This window comes from Aythya marila (assembly GCF_965140915.1).
Source record: "Aythya marila genome assembly, chromosome: 3".
Lineage (NCBI taxonomy): Eukaryota > Metazoa > Chordata > Aves > Anseriformes > Anatidae > Aythya > Aythya marila.
Window position 1 is genome coordinate 71950527 of NC_139044.1, and position 16482 is coordinate 71967008.

At 38.5% G+C, this 16482-nt stretch overlaps 1 protein-coding gene and 1 long non-coding RNA gene across 2 annotated transcripts in view; both read left to right on the plus strand.

Annotated features, from left to right (window-relative positions):
• The window catches only part of SLC16A10 (solute carrier family 16 member 10), a 66748-nt gene that overhangs the window by 3626 nt on the left and 46640 nt on the right, over window positions 1–16482 (plus strand). The window lies entirely within an intron of this gene.
• On the plus strand, window positions 491–9019 carry LOC309876486. The gene is made up of 3 exons (XR_014317182.1): window positions 491–710; window positions 5643–5968; window positions 8731–9019. It is a non-coding gene; the product is annotated as an uncharacterized lncRNA (long non-coding RNA).

Below are 16482 nucleotides of genomic sequence, written 5' to 3' on the forward strand. Positions count from 1 at the left end.
TATGGCCATCTTTAGAAGTAGTACTTCAGTTTCACAGGTATAAAAGTATAAAAATGACTGGCTTCTGTAATCATTGTGCACATAAGACACAGGTGCCTCAAGTAATGCCCTTGCCTTTCAGACAAACTGCATGCTCGACAATCTCCTTCAACCAGATCCTCATAAATGCAAAGATTTTTACTGTACTTTATTTATGAGGTGACAAACTGGATGAAATCAAAATGCTATTGAATGTTGTACAATGTAATTTGCTGTTAGTGTACGGTGACGTTCTGCTAGAGCTGGTGGTGCTCTAAACAGCTAGCTGTGGTGTAGTGCCTGCCTGTAGCTCTGCTAACCTAGTTACATGCATCAAAGTAAATAATGAGTTCATGAGTTAACGTGAGACTGAAATAGTGTAAAACTATTAAATGAAACTTTTTTTGGCTTAATTTTTATTCGTAAGAGAAATGTATTGCTTGATGGCTCTTAAGACAGTGTTAAAACTGTTTCCTAGCCTCACCCTAAAACAGCAATTTCTAAACTCTTATTGAGCACTCTCATTTTTAATCCAAGTAACAAGCATCACGTGGTTGGACTGTGCTGCAGATAGAAAACCTGGATAGAAACCAATCTGATTTCCAAGTAGCAGAAGAAACTTTTTTCCTTCTTTGGTTTGAACATCTCATCTAAATGTTTTGCTGGGCTGCCATCTGACATTTTACTTTCAGGTGAAGTGGCTTAGGACTGGTGTGTCTGTGTGCAGTGCGTGGCTGGTGCGTATATGTATTTTCATGTGTCCCCCCCCGTGTCTTTTCCTTGGATAAACCTCTCAAGTCTTACCAGTTTTGTTCCACGTGGAATATTTTCATGCTGTTGGTTCATGCTTTTTCTGTACTATTGTCTAATTCTTCTATAGTCTTTTGTAAGACTGAGAAGAAAGGTACTGTGCCTCATACTCCAGATGAGGCTTTACCGTTTTATGGCATCAGTTTTGTTGGGATTTTGCATTATCAATATAACCTAATGTTGGCTGCTTTTTGTCAAAACCTGCACATAGTGCAATTCGGATAGCTGACTTTGAAGCTTTCCACTATGTATTGCTCCTTCATTTTCAACTTTGTTTTGGTTAATAGGTCCCAGTAGTCTGCTCACTTTCTTCTTATTCATCCATTTTGGCCAGTGTTCTTTGATGTTCCTCAAATCCCTTCCTGATTTTAAGCTAGTCTAAATAACTGCTGTCTAAAGAGGAAGTTAGCAAATTGTATGTTTATTAATAGACCCTCTTGCTAGACTCAGCAAGATGGACCAGTGTTGTTTGCCTAACCATAATGGTAATTTGTCTTTTAACTTAGTCTACTTTGCCCCCAGACACTAGTTTCCTGGTAGTATTCAGTCTTGCTTCTCATTATTTGATTGCTGTAGCCTCTTGTGACGCAGCATTGTTAAAGGTTCACCTGAAGTTTAAATGTTATTGGGCTCCTTTCCTTTTATTTACCTACTGGGTTTGCATGCCAAAATGTGATTGACCATTCTCAAACCGTATTATAACACACTTTTAAAATTTGTATACTTTTTTATGCAGTTTGGGCTAATGTGGTAATTTCAGGTAATCACAAACTGACCAAGGTTGGAAAGGACCTCTAGAAATGTTCTGCTGCAGCCTCTGCGCTCGCAGCTGTGTCCACAACAGCAGGGTGCTCAGGACTGTGCCCAGCTGGGTTTTGACTATCTCCACTGCTCCCCTAGAGCTCTGCTCTAGGCCATCACCTTTCCTTGTGTGAGGGTCCAGAAGTTCTGGGAAACTTCGTGTTTCCTGAACTTTATACTGAAGTTTACCATTCAAAGAGAAGCCTGAAGGTAATCTGAACTGAGGAACCGGGTGGTGGGTTCAGGGTTAGCTGCAGAATTGTTCTACTGTTGGAAGCCTCATCTCTATTTCAGTTCCTCATTTCTAGTGTGCTGTGGCTTAATACTTATAAAACACTAGGATGGGAATTGGTAAGAGTATTTGATCAGTCAAGTGAAAGCATCTTTTGGTTTGCTGAACATTAAGAAAATTTGGTAGTCAGAACTCTTGGTACTCTCTTGCCATTTACTTTCACAAAATGTCATGTAACATCATAGTGAAGAAGAGAAGGGTTTCAGTCTGGGTTATGAATAACAAGTTTTAATAACAACTTTTAATAAAATCCCATCCCTCAAAAATCTTGTTTTCTAACAAGATATTCATAAAACTGTTTCTCAGACTGGTTTGTGTTACTAAGGAAAATAAGGACTTCCAATTAACATTCATTATGTTTAGCAAGCCGTTGCCCACTTTGATATTATTTCTGCTGTATGAACTGTAAGAAAGGAGATGGATTGATGACTTGCATCCAAGGTAATGTGGCACTTGCTGATAATAAAACTGATTTATTTTAGAACTGCTACTGTGGTAGAAGGAATAACAGATTTTTTTCATAGATCTTTTACAGATTCTTAATCTTTTGTTTTGTGAACACACATGGTTAAAGCAGCTGCAGCCTATTGCATTTTAATCTCCAGCAAATATATACAGAAAGGATAATGCTATGAGGAAACATTCCCTTGTGATCTTACATTCTGTTTTACTTCCATAAATCTAATTTATTAGATAATGGGAGTTCTGTTTTATATCCCGCCTTTAATTTTCATGGGAACTGGATAGGAATGACTTGTTGCAATAGCTAAGTTAGAGTAGCAGCTCTTCAGCAAGGATGGGACCAATTTAAAAATCATCAGTATTAGTTCCCACACATGGGAAGAGACTACTGGGATGTTGACGCCAGCCTCTTGCTGTTATTAGCAGCATGTCTCTGATCCCATGGAGCGTGGTCTTCCTTAGGTGGACTTGGACTCCAAGGTATAAAGCAAGTTCCTTGTTGTCTTGTGGCTGTAAGAAGCAGGACCAGTGAATTTTCTCGCTAGCTATCTTTTGCAGCGTGCCTATGTTCAGTAGGGTTGAATCTGAAGCATGTATGTGCTCAAAGTACTCCAGGGTATGTTTTTTCCTTTTGCATTATTAAGGACGTTTATGTGAGGAACAATAAGTAATTTAAAGCACATTAGCTCATTGTTTATTATTTGAATTTTGAACTAGTGGTGCTCTTGTAAAGTGGGCAGTAAAGTTCATTCTGTCTCATGGTCTGAATTTCAGTTATTTAATACGAGATACTTCACTAATAAGGATCCAAATAGAAAATGCAACTGGATAAGTACCCTAAAAAACAAGTTTGGTGACACATTTATAAGATACTTAATTTTTATTTTTTCTAATTTATCAATGCAGTGAGTATGAACAGGGATAAATCTGCGTGGTGGAATGTCCCACATAAACTGGGATCTTTAAGCTTTGTGCTTCTACAGCCTAGAAGGAAAGATCATTCTATTCCTTTGGAACAAACAGCTTTAATAATTGCAAGTTCATTATATGATGACAAGGAACACTGGTTTTTGTGTACAAGGTAGGAAAGCTGCTCTGTTGCACAACACCATTTCTCAACTGTAACACCACAAAAAGGATTCCTCTAATGAGAGAAATCCTCACTTGCTCTACTGAGTATTGCGCTGAGTGCTTATGAGCCAAAGAATCCAAGGAAAAAAGCAAATGGAACATTAAGATTTATTAAAGAATGACTTCTAGTGAATATTTAGATGGGCCTTCTCTTCAGAGGCTTTTTTTTTCTGTGCTCTCTGGTACTGGCATGGCAGAGCCCAGCTGTCCTTGGATTGACTGCTGTGAATTTGCATTGTGTATTTTCTACATCCAGACATCTACGATCCAAACGTCTCTTAAATAGCTTCTTCGTTTGCTCTGGACTAGAGTCAGGATGGCAGCTAAGTTGTATATAGGATAAACAATTTTACAACAAGAATGTTGGTATAAAAGAGAAACTGATTTCATATGCCCCAGGAGGCCTGTAAATTCTATTGAAAGCATCAGCAGTCTGACTGTTCTTGGGCTGTACAGCCAGGGCTTGCTTATGACACAGGATCTTGTTGCTGTCTAATTAAATGTGCTGGGAGAACAACTAAAACATTACGGCATCAAATAATAGTGCAGTTTAGTTCAAAGTGGGCTTAGCAGAATCTCAATAGGATGTAGAAGTGAGACCGAAAGACTACTTGTTGCTGTGATTAGTGCATACTATGCTGGTTTCAGCGTGGTTTGAGCTGGTTGGTGACACCCGCTGCTACCTAATGCTGCTTTTCTTTTCCTGAAAAGAAGTTGTGGTAATGGCATGGCGCCTTACCTAAAAATGATGCTAACATCCAAAGCAAGTGCAAGTGAAATCAAGAGCCTGAACTATGGTGCATATTTTGAACATGTCAGTGGTATGTTGTGTCATGGTTCAGAGTAACAATCTTCCCAGACGGTAAATTTAATGTTCCTCTATTTTTCCCCAAATGTTGAATACATCTTAACGTGACTTTTGGGTTCTGTTTCAATCTATTTGCGAAAACACTGCCCTTGGCCCCTTGAGCTCATTTGTTTGAGGTGTCACGTGTGACAAAACTGAAGAAAATTGATTTTAAGAAGGCATTTATGGTTTGGGCACATAAAAGCAAATTGAAATTGCCCCTTATTCCTTTGTACCTTTTGAGTTATTTCCTATCTTCGAAATATTTATGTAGCTTAGACTCTTGAAAGCCCAACATAGCATTCCAAACTTGAAAGAAATTAAAACTATCAGCTTATAATTTCTGACACAGCTGGGTGCAGGCAGTGATCTAGAAAATTAAATCAGCACTAGGAAGTTGTCTGGAAGCTTAAATGTGCAAGCTTGAGATGGGTTTTCTAATCCTATCAGAGTAACCCTAATTTTTACAAATTGAAGCATGGAGCATTAGCAGTTTTCACACCTCTGTACATATCAAAATCTTTTGTTCATAGTGCAGCAGTTTAATGAACCTATTTAGTTTCATGCAGTGAAATCACTGACCCTTGAAGGTGTGCGCCGAGTGGGGAGGGAGTCAATGACAGAATGGGGTAGCTTAGTGGGAAGGCTGGAGCAGTACTGTGCAAAATTGATAGGGACAGTGTTACTCTGTGTATCCATAAGAGTTTATTCAGTGTGACCTAACTCTGGTGTTCAATTTTTATTACTTTTTCTAATAGTAGCTACTCATTTTCTTGTTTAAAGTCATTTCATATCTGTAAAGCCTTTATCCTTTGAAACTCTAATGAATTTCAGTTCAGTATTACTTGTATATTACGAATGTTTTGTGGCAAAAAACAGTGCCATGGGATGTTAGAGCTAGCCTCTAGGCTGGTCTCTGATTTAAGGAGTATAGGTTTGAAGGTATTAAGTTTCATTTTCACCCTCAGCAGTTATTTCTGGCATGTGCTAAAATCATAAATAGATAAACTATATATAGTTATTCCCCTCCTTGCTTTTCTTTTTTCCTGGTTTTATTTGGATCACTATGGGACTGTTGAAGCCAATGTGACTGTCTGAGGGCTGAAGTATGTTCTGGAAGTCAGAACTGGGGTGCAGTTGGAGCCTTCCTAAACGGCACTGCTGCCAAATCATTCAGTGGTGTTTGGCATCACGTTCTACCAGTAACACATGCTCTGCTTTTATCAGTGTTTTTTCCTCTTGCCTTATTCTGCTTGTCTGTTTTGCTGTGTTGAAATGCAGGGCAACATGGACACTTTCAGGCAGCACTGCAAAATGAGTGATGTTTCTCCAGCAGAGACCTGCCAAGGTGCGGATTCAGCTCACAGTGTGTAGTCGATGGAGATCCAGGAGTATGTTCGATGGGATCCGTGGAGTTGCTCAGCTGGCCAGGTGCAGGCCTCTGCTTCAGGGTGGACTGATGTACCTTGCAGGTTACCCTACATGTGCTGACTTGAGTGGGAGTTTTGACTCCTCTCTCACACAGACACCTGCAATTGGACGCTTTAAGGTGGAAGTTGAATCCCACTCAGTGTCCCGTGTCTCATCTGAGCATTTCATATTCGTTGGTGAGCAACAAAAGCGTCATGTGTTTGAGTACCTGTTCTGTTTGTACAGTCCTAGCTCTGGCAGGAACAGAACCCATGCTCCCTGACATTCACACCATTTCAAACTAGTAGATATCACACTTTCAAACTCAGTTAGTTGGATCTTTAGGGTTTTTATTATCAGAATTATCTTCCAATTTGAAGGTTCATCAGAGTCTGTCAAGATCACACAGAAAACAACACCCACGGAACTGTGTGATGCTCCAGTGTTGCATGTAGCTAGTAGTTTAGCTGTGTTCCATGGGCTGTCTTCCATGTGATGCCTGAGCTTCAGCCTCTAATTGCTTTAGAACATAGTTCACGTGTGCATGGAAAACAGGCTGTTGGAGGGTTCCCATGGCCAATGCTGTTCTGTGATTCTGTTTCTCAGACTCTCTGAACTACACAGTAGTTCATTTCCTTAATGGAATGCATGAATTTGTTTAATGTAGTTCTTAACAGTTAGGCTATCGTTGTAGGTGCTGAATTATTTTCAGTCATTTCTGGCAATAAGGAGCTTTTTCAGGAATGGTTGCAGTCAGTGGTTTCTTAATGTGCAAAGTTAAGCTACACAGAAGAAAAATCAGTATGAATATCTCAAGGCAGATGAAGTAGTTTATCAGCCTAACATTGGTAGAGCTCTGAAGCATGTTCTCAGAGGCAAGGTGTAGCTGTTCAGTGTGATTTTTCTTATCTGTAACCTCTTGGCTTCCAGTTTTGATATTGGCAGGATTACAGGGTCCTGGCTATCCATAACTGAGTGGTGCTGCCTGTCTGCTGTGTCCTAGCTCTGGAGAGTGATTTCATGCATGCTGAGCCCTGGATTTGGTAGGAGCTGAAAACTGGAAATTGCTTTTTTGAAACTACTGCTCTTCTGCAAGTTGTTGTGGCAGGGCGTAACACTTTGCCACACTATCTGGGAGATGCCAGCTGGCACCTGCCAGTTGCTATTTTTTTAATTGTAAAATATTGGCTGGGCTAGTGTGCCATAGGACACTTCTGGTCATCTGTCGACCTTATGAAGATGACTACCTGTAAATGAAGTTTGGAGGTTTTCCAGGTGAAAACTAATATCTATATTAGCTGACTAGCATTTAGCTGGATTATAAGTGAATAGAAGTGCAAGCATTTTGGTAATATTTTCTTATTCTAAGGAAAAGACTTCAGAAAATATTCTAACAAAACTGGAAAGTATTCAAGTTTTAACAAGAACTTAGAGATACTTATGGATTATATTGGTATTGCAGGTTAGATAGTAGGAAAAACAATTGAAAAACTGAGCTTAAAGCCTAAATATATGCTGATTAAATATAAATATATGCTGATCTCTTGATTTTAAAAGTCCTGATTGTTTCACATCAGCAGTCTCATTTTTATATAAGCTAATGCATACTAAGTGTTTTTTAAATTTGATGTGTTATACTTGTTCTTGTGCTTTCAGTGTCTATGAAAATAGATCAGTTGATACAAAAATAGATCATTGGAATAGTGTGCTGCGTTTTGGCTTAAGCAGGTGTGAGGAACTAGTGTTGCTCCCAAGTTGCTGCATGCAAATGAAGGCCTCCTTCTTTCTTTTCTTAGAACTTGGTGTCTCAGTCCAGGCTTTCCCCCTTCCAGATACTGAGCAGCATCTGGAAAGGTCAGTGCTGCCCTATTAGGAAATGCCTAGAGGAGTATTTTAGTGTTTTATCTTTCTGAACTTGTTCACTTCTCTGAAGTAAAAACGTTATCTAGCCAATTCATTTCTTAAGAATTTGTTGTTGTTGTTTTGGTCCTCAGCAGCAAGATGCAGGGGCTCTGACTTCCTGTGCGTATGGGTGCTCTCAATACTTTGCTGATGCAAATAGCCACTGTGAAGCACAGCTTTCTACAGTTCCTGTAGCTGACTAGTTTGCAACTTGTTGCTTTTCCTGGCACTCAAACCAGAGAAGAAATGCAGGAAAATGAGATTACTCCTTTTTTTTATTTATTTTACTAGGCTTGCTATTATTTTTTACTGCATCTATTTTTGCATTCCTTTTATTAAATGAGTTAAAATGGTTTTCCATTTTCAGTCGGAAAGAGGGAAAGGTAAAAGTAACTCTTTAATCCAATTAATGTATTTTCCTGCTTTGATTCATTGTAATGACTTTGAGCATCTGGTAGCAATGAGCATGAACTGCTTAAAGTCACGGAAAACCAATCCCCATTATTTCTGCTCATTGAAGAGAATAAATGAATTACCAAACACTAATCTTTGGATAATTGCTCTATAAGCAGGACATCTTAGGTCTTAGAGAAATTAGTTTTGTAAGTTTATAGAACTGTCAGAACTAGTGAACTATTAAAAAAAGGTTAACAAAAGATGAGTAGAAGCTGGGCTTTCTTTTTTGTTCATAATTATTGCAGTTGAACCTTTTGGGATGTGTTTAAGGATGTACTTATTGACCAAAGTTGAACCAAAGATGGAAACTTCTGTGGACATTTCTGACAGCAAAAAGCTAGAACATATGTGGAATAAGGTACAATATGTATTGCTATTATATGACCAGACCGTTTGGAGTTACTCTTGTTCATGTTGGGTTGATCTTCAGACACAAAAGGGGTATGTGCTTTTTAGCTTTGGCTTTAGACCGTTTAGCCTGTGACATTACGTCCTGTATGTAGTTTTCCTGATTCTCCCTTATTCAACATAACATAGGTGGGTTAGATTTCAAGTTCTTTTTGTTCTTGATATCTGGTTGTACTTGCATTTTGTCCTTTAGATACAGGTACCTGAAAGTCATGTTCCTTGTCACTGCTGGATGACATTTCTTTGCCTTTGGAGAGCAGCCTCAGGATGCTAGAAGACATTATTCACAGCTTGTATATTCACAGCTCCTACTCAGTAGCCCAGAGCTACCTTTGCTGCTTGGACCTTGATGAAGTCTTTTTATGTCTAGGAGCAAACTTCTTCCCCTCCTCACAGCCACAAACTAATTAGATAAAAAAAAAAACACAAAACAAAACAAACAAAAAAAAAACTCAAATACACCTTAAAATAAAAAACAAAACTCTTATCAGGTCTTCCTGCTGACTCATTATTAAAAGTTAAGGATATTTGCAGGATAATTGAAGAGTAATTTAAGTGCTTCCTGGATCTTTCCAACCCGATGAGTATTTTCTGTCTCTAGATTATTGTTATAGAAATTTTATGCTTTTTTTTTTTTTTCGGGGGGGGGGGGGGAGCAGGGCTATAGAAATCTGTATTTGCCTCTGTCGAATTGCTATTTTGCTGTTGATCTTTTCAAATGATACGATATGTTCCTTCTGATTTTATTACATTTTGTATATTAGGATTTCTATTACATTACATCTTTGATTAAAATTCCACAGGGATTCTGGCAAAGGGATGACAACATCCTGGTTAACTCAGATTAAATACTCTGGAAGTAATTGTCCCATGCAGTATGTTTCTGCCTGTTAATGAGAACTCTACGTCTTTCCTGTAGACAGCCTTTTCATTGTGGGATCTCTGCTTGAGACTTCCTCAATTTGGAGAATTCAGTTTTATTTGATCTCCTTTCACTTATTTTAATTACTGTCAAAGTATCAGGATATAACAGACTTAACATGTCCTTCCAGAATATTAATAACAGTGTACAAAGTGATCCCAGTAAGTCATGCTTTACTTCCATTTTGAGTTGTTGCAGAATTTCATGCTAGTGTTGCTGTAAGTTCATTTTCCAAGCCCCATTATGAATAGTAGGAGGAAAAGCATTCAATAATCACAAGACTTCTTGATGTGCAAACAATTTTAACCAGTTAACAACAAATGCTTCTTTTACCCCTAAGGGCTATACCCTCCACAATCCTAAATGCAGTCCAGCTGAGACCTCAACTGGTCTGGCTGTGCTTTTAAAACCACTTTTCCTTAGACCCAGCCACGCTCAGACCCTCAGCTGGGTGGATGGGTGTTACAGCTGTTTTTAGTTACACACACTCTCTCTTTCTTAGTGTGCTGTGCATATTTGTCTCTCCTGAGGCATATTATAGCAGGCACTTGCACTCCCCTCCCCGGGAGCAAAGGGTGCTAATGGCCCCGCATGCCTCCCAAGGGCTACTGAGAGTGCTTGTGGTGAGCAGAAGAGGGCACAGAGGCTTCGGGAGCACTCCTCGAGAGTCAAGGATCCACAGCTTGATACAGACAAAGTATGCAGGGTTGCGTGTTGCAGATACTAGCTGTAAGTACATAATGTCTTTATTTGGAATACACAAACAAAACTGCTTCTTGCACGCAGGGACTTCTGTTTCTGAATACAAGCACAGACATTTCTAGGAAGGTGTAAAAGCAGAGTCAAATACAGCCCCCTATTTTCAGATTCCTGTTTCTGCCATGATACATCTCTGGTGTTACGTTCATAAAACCTGTAGACAGTGGAAACTCGATCATTAAGAGGTCAGGCATGGTATTTGCCATTACAGATACAAATTTTGATGTTAATATTGGTTAGCATCATTGATTCATAAAAATTAACCTAATTCAAGACTGACTGGAGTAGACATTCCTGTGGATTTTGTCCACTTCATGTGTTTTTAAATCTATGGCTCACCTGCACCATATACATGCAGTTGTCACGTGCAAAAAAAAGAAAATGCCCCCCATATTTTCCTTGGGTTTATAAGTGGTTTAACACTTGTCTTTCATAGACCACTGCTAGTAGGAACTTGTTTGATTTGGTATTTCCTAGTATCTTTTTATTGCTATTTTTTTTGCTGACCAAGGGAACTTGGAGATGGAATTGCTTTATACCTTTCTTGTGCACGTGTAAGAATAATTCTGGTGGCTATAAAACAAGATGGCTCAACTTCTGAATCGCACAAAGTTGCTGTACACATAGGAACTTATGTATAGAATTTAAGAGTTTTGTGTGTTTTGGCTTTTAATAAGCAAAAATACTTTTATGGTAGAATAGAGCAATTGTTTAGCACCATGGGTATAAATGTAGATCCTGAAATTGCAGTCTTTGGTATAAAATAATTACTTTCATTGTCAGAATGCACTGAAGTTCACAAATGAAATTAAACATGGCACAGTATAAATGAGTCTGCTGTTCTTGTTGATGCTGGGCTTTGCTTTCCGTGTTCTTTCTGTAGTTACAAGGGTGAAGTTTTATTGGGTACACAAACTGTTAGAACAGTTTGTTGATTCATCTTTACCATAGCTATCATAACTTCCTGCTGGTGTATTGGATGGATGTTTTGCCTTTTAATATGTTCTAGGTTTTTGTTTAGAGACTAGGAATTCTATCAAATTTTAAAAATCAAGAACTCCTTTCATGCAACTGTTCATATTATTAATAAATCAATACTAATTCCACAACTCTTATATTACTGTGCAGGACAGAAGTCAGATTCCTGGGAAGAACTTGCATTCCTGTGCTCTGAGGCTTCCACATCCTTCTGTGTTAAAATGTTTGAGACAAAACCTGTTCTCATCCAGAGTTTAACTTTTGAATGCAAACTGAGAACACTGAATCATAATGAGATTTGGTAATGTTTAGTGGCCATGTCCATCCCTGACCATGCGGTTTGCTGTTTTTTTTTTTTTGAAGGGCCTTGAATTGTTGTGATTAATGAGTGGTTAAATTCTACCAGTGTGCCTGGTGGCATGACTGGTTGAGAAACAAATGGTTTTAAACCCGATTATAAATTTTTTTTTGTATAATTGAGTTAAACTTCTTGTTTTCAAGTTAGCATTTTCAGTGGTATGAGAACTCATCCACAGAGAACCAGAAGCTTCTGATGGAAATATGTAAATCAAGTATGTAATTTGCTGGCAGATTAGATGATTAAAATCAGTGTTTTGTTTAGTTATCAGCTTGAGCCACTTGGGAGTGAACTATAGAATGTTTCAATCATCACTGAAATGTCACAAAACACGGTTGTTTTTGTTTGTATTTGGTAGCTATGGAGAAGAGTCTCACTGCATGGAAACATTCCACTAACTCAATTTATAATGCTGTGCTTGCATGGAGCCTCCAGCTAATTGCCAGAAAGATCTATGATCTTTCCTTGCAAGTGTCCTGGCAGCTCATCTTAGAGGAAATAGTCCTGTTTCACTCAGTCTTTTGCTGGCGTCTGTGTTCATAGAATCAGAGGATAATTAAGCCTGGATAGGGTCTCTGGAGACCATCTTGTTCAACCCCCAGCTCAGAGAGCAAGTCCAGTCAGGTCAGATCCCTCGGGGCCTCGTCCAGTCAAGTTTGCAGAGGTTCCACTGTTGCTCTGGGCAGCACATTCCAGTGTCTGACCTCCCTCCTGGTGAAAAATCCCATGTTCTGTCATGTCTCCTGCCTCTCGGCCTTTCGCTGTGCTCCCTGGAAAAGAGTCTGGTTCTGTTTTCTCTCTATCCTTCTGTTTTCTCTATATCCTTTAGGTAGTTGTAAGCAGTGCAGATATTACTGCTGCCTACAACCTTAGGTAAATCATTGCAAGGATGAACAAAACTCAGTTCTCCCAGCCTTTCTTCATATACCAAATGGCCCAGTCCCTGGTTGTGTTGGTGGCCTTCTGCTGCACTCTCTCCAATATGTTACAGTCTTTTTTCGTTTTAGGAAGTAGAAAACCCATCACAAGTCCATTTGCAGCCCTATGAAAGAAGCATGCCCACTTCCCTCAACCTCCTGGCATTGCTTGAGCTAATGCAGAACTTTTTTTTTTCCTGAAAGCCAGACTGCTGAATCAGATTCAACTCATGCCTATGAAGTTCCCTCCATCTCTTTTTGCAAGTCTGATTTCCAAACAATCTGCTTGCAGCCTATACTGGTTCCTGTTTTTTTTTTTTTTTTTCTCCCAGGAGCAGGACTTTACTTCTGCCTTTAAACTCATTGTTCCTCTTGGCTTGTTTCTCAGCCTGTTAAGGTTCCTGCTCACAGCAGCCCTGTCCTTCAGCATGTCGTTCACTCCTTCCAATATATTGATGTCCCAACTCAGTGAGTGCAAAGTCTTTCTTTTCATGTGTATTCTCTCTTGTAAAACAAGGTGTATGGCTTTACTGGTACACAGCACTGAAAGAGACTATAATGCTACACATTGTGACTGGATCATGCACAAGCAAAAAGAATAACATGAAAGTAATAGGTCACACTTCAAATTGATGTAAGCCAGTGTTCTTTATCCAATACCAGTAAGTAAGAGATACTTAGGAAGCTTAAAAAGTATTTCTTCCTGTTGTATGCTTTCTTCCCTTTTCAGTTTTAGGACTTGGCAAGACAGTGAAGCCCACCCTATATCAATTGATTTCTTTTTTTTTTTTTCAAAGACACTTAATACGTTTTGGACTTCAGAACACTCATTTGTATTGGATACACAGCTGAAATGTTTCTCTACACACTATATTTTCTTGCCTCCTAAATGTGCTTTCTGATAACTCTGAGTCCCAAGCCATTTGTATGCTTTATGAGAAATAAATGAAAGTTAATATTTACTCATATCCGTTCTGTGTGTGGCGTGCATGTATATGTCAAATAAAATAACCATCTTACTGTGATCACCTGAATTTTCTGTTCCAAAGTGAGGAGTTCTGTCACTTTAGCCTTGAGTTGTTTATATACCAAACAGCAAGGGGACTCACATTTTCTGGATGTTGCTGGTAACTGCTCCCTGTATGCTAATGTGACCTCTTCTTGTTAAGCCAGTTAATACTTCAGAAAGCTTTTTCTCTAATCTTATGGAAAATTTGTTTTTATAAGAACCTTTTGTGCTGGATGAATCTTTTGATAGCTGTAAAAAAAAAAAAAATCGCACAATTAATACTAGACCAATTTTGAATGGCATGTTTAGTATATCCAAATAACTCTCAATGACTGGAGATACCTAAACACTTAAACTTTTTTTGAATAAAATATTTAATCACAACTCATGATTGATGCATGATACATATTTAAATATCTTTTAGATATTCAAAAGCTCATGATATTTATCTGCTTTAAAGAGTCCTTTCATCAGAGGAGGTGAGTTTACTATGGTGAAGGAAGAATAAAAATTAGATGAGGGAGAGAAAAGAATCCTTCTGAAAGAAGAAGAACAAAGAAAGCTTGTCCGAGAAGTACAAGAAAGAACAAGATAATTTTTGCTTTTAAGTCTTATTCTAGTTTCTTAAAATGCAGAAAACATGCTTAACACATGACTTCTCAAATTATTTACTGAAATGCCTTTTTTCATCTGGAAGGATTAGTTTCTAAAACAATTCTTAATACCACTTCTGCATGGTAAAGATGTGATGTATTTTTCTGAAACACAAATAAGTTTTGTGTTTCTATTGCTTTTTTTTTTAATAAAACTTATTTTATCTGGCTTTATTAAAACTCTGGAAAGAATAATTATTCTTCATGAAACTCCTACCAGCCTGCACCTAGAAGCATTTTTAGCTCAGATTTGGAGGAAATCTACTACTTATGGTCGCCTGTCTTGAAGTGTATGGCTTTTTTTTTGTCTGGGCTAGGTTACGTGGAGATATCCTTTGGCTGGAAGGGGTGGTGGGGTTAAGGGAGGAAGATACTCTTGTCTTCCTTGCAGACTTATAAAGAAAGAAGAGGCTGATCTCTTTGACAGTATACTCTCATATTCTCATACTCCTCTGGAGTATGAGAAGCTTCAATGAATTTGACCTCTGGTTTCTAAGGGGCTGTCTCTAGTTTCATTTGCCAAAGGAAGATAAACACTCATTAACTTTGTGGGTTTGAGAATTTTTATTTTCAAGCTTATGTAATTTCTCATATTTAGTCTGTGATAAATACTTCAGAGTAATCTGGTTGTAGCATTACCGGGATAGTTTTTCATTACTGGATAACTTTATCATTACTGGATATCTTGGTAAGGACGGGGAGGAAAAAAGTCACTTCAGAGCTCCTGAGAGTAATAGCATTGCCTCAAGCTAAGCATGGTGTTGGCAGGAGCTGTGCAAATTTCTTTGTGTAGTAATTTCTTTGTGTAGTTTTTGCCAAAGAACCTCTTTCTTGACCTGAAATATCCCTGCTGTTTCCAGCTGCGAGCTTCACGAACAGTGTGAATTTTGATAAGATGATAATTATTCATGCAGAATAATTTATTAGATCATATTCTTGTCCTAATTATTTTCCCCTTTTTAATAATTTTACCTTGTTTTTATTTTCACTTGTTTTCTAATGAGTCTTCCTCTTTTTTAGCTGCTTTCATTGGGTTGACCATGTAATCCTAAAAAATGACCGAAGGATGCAAGTTGCAAGGGATGTTGCTTTCTCTAGCTGAAACAGAAGACACCACTTAAAAGTTACAGAGTGTTTTAAAATGCTACATGATTGTATTGGTAGTTGTCTTGAAATGGTCTTCAAGTTGTGAGGTTTATAAGCCAGGAGTACTCAGGGTGAAAAATAATTAAATTGGAGCCATAAGAGAATGTTGAATTTGAAGTGGTTTGACATTTAAATCATACTATTTTTTTTAACCACAACAAACTAGTGTTAGATGCTATTAAGGAAAGCAGCAATTTTTCCTGCAACCAAATCTTCTTCACAGCCAAATAGTAGGGAATCTTGAGTCAGAAATAAAATGGTTTGTACTAAGTTTAGAGTGTGTGATTCCTTAACGCCTGGATTAAAGTGTATAAATGGTGTGGATTATCCCCTTTCCTGTGGTATCACTTTTACTTCTCTTATCTATCCCATTACTCCCACGGAATTTCTGTAGCACATAATGTAGCAAAGCTCATTGTGATCCCTTAGAGGATGGGGAGGTGACTTTTTAAATTAAAAACAAAACCAAACCAGACTATTTTCCTACACTCACACAGTCATACCCACATACTCAGGAGCATCACACCACGTGTCTACAAGTAGCAGGCAGGCCACGCAGCTGCATGTGTCAAAGTGGTCTGGCCAGATATCCTTGGAATGAAGTGAGGGATGAGAGATGCTATCAAATATTTGTCTTCTGGGTGGTTCTAAGGTCAGCAGCTGTATGCTAAATTTGGATGTGGTTTTTGTACCCCAGGAGCTGTTAATGGTGAGGATCTGTCCTATTCCACCTCTGTGAGTCATTAACTGGCTTTTGTCTCCTGTTGGCTGTTTTACAGCCCCAGTGCTGTTGTGCTGTCATCTCAACAATTTAAGTCTATGGTTTGTCCTTTGTTTTAGTGTAAATGTGGTCCTTGTTTTTACCAGCTTGTGTACTTTGGGGAGCTGGTATGTAGACCTACTGTGTCCTTTGATCTGTTTATCTAGGTATCATCAGTGCATAATGTGCTTAAGGCCATTCTCACATTCTTTCTGGAGCTTCCACACTCAGGCATTCTCAAGTCATTGTCCAATCCTATCAGCCTTAATCTTTTTATCACAGAATTTCTTTAAGTTTTTATAAAACAGCAGTGGCAGATACCCATCAGTTTCATACCAGCAGCTCCTAATCTGGTATTACCATGTAAACCACCAAAGTATGTTTATCAGACCTACTGTCTGATATCTTCCTTTTCCATCTTGCCAGTGCCAGAGAAAACCTGG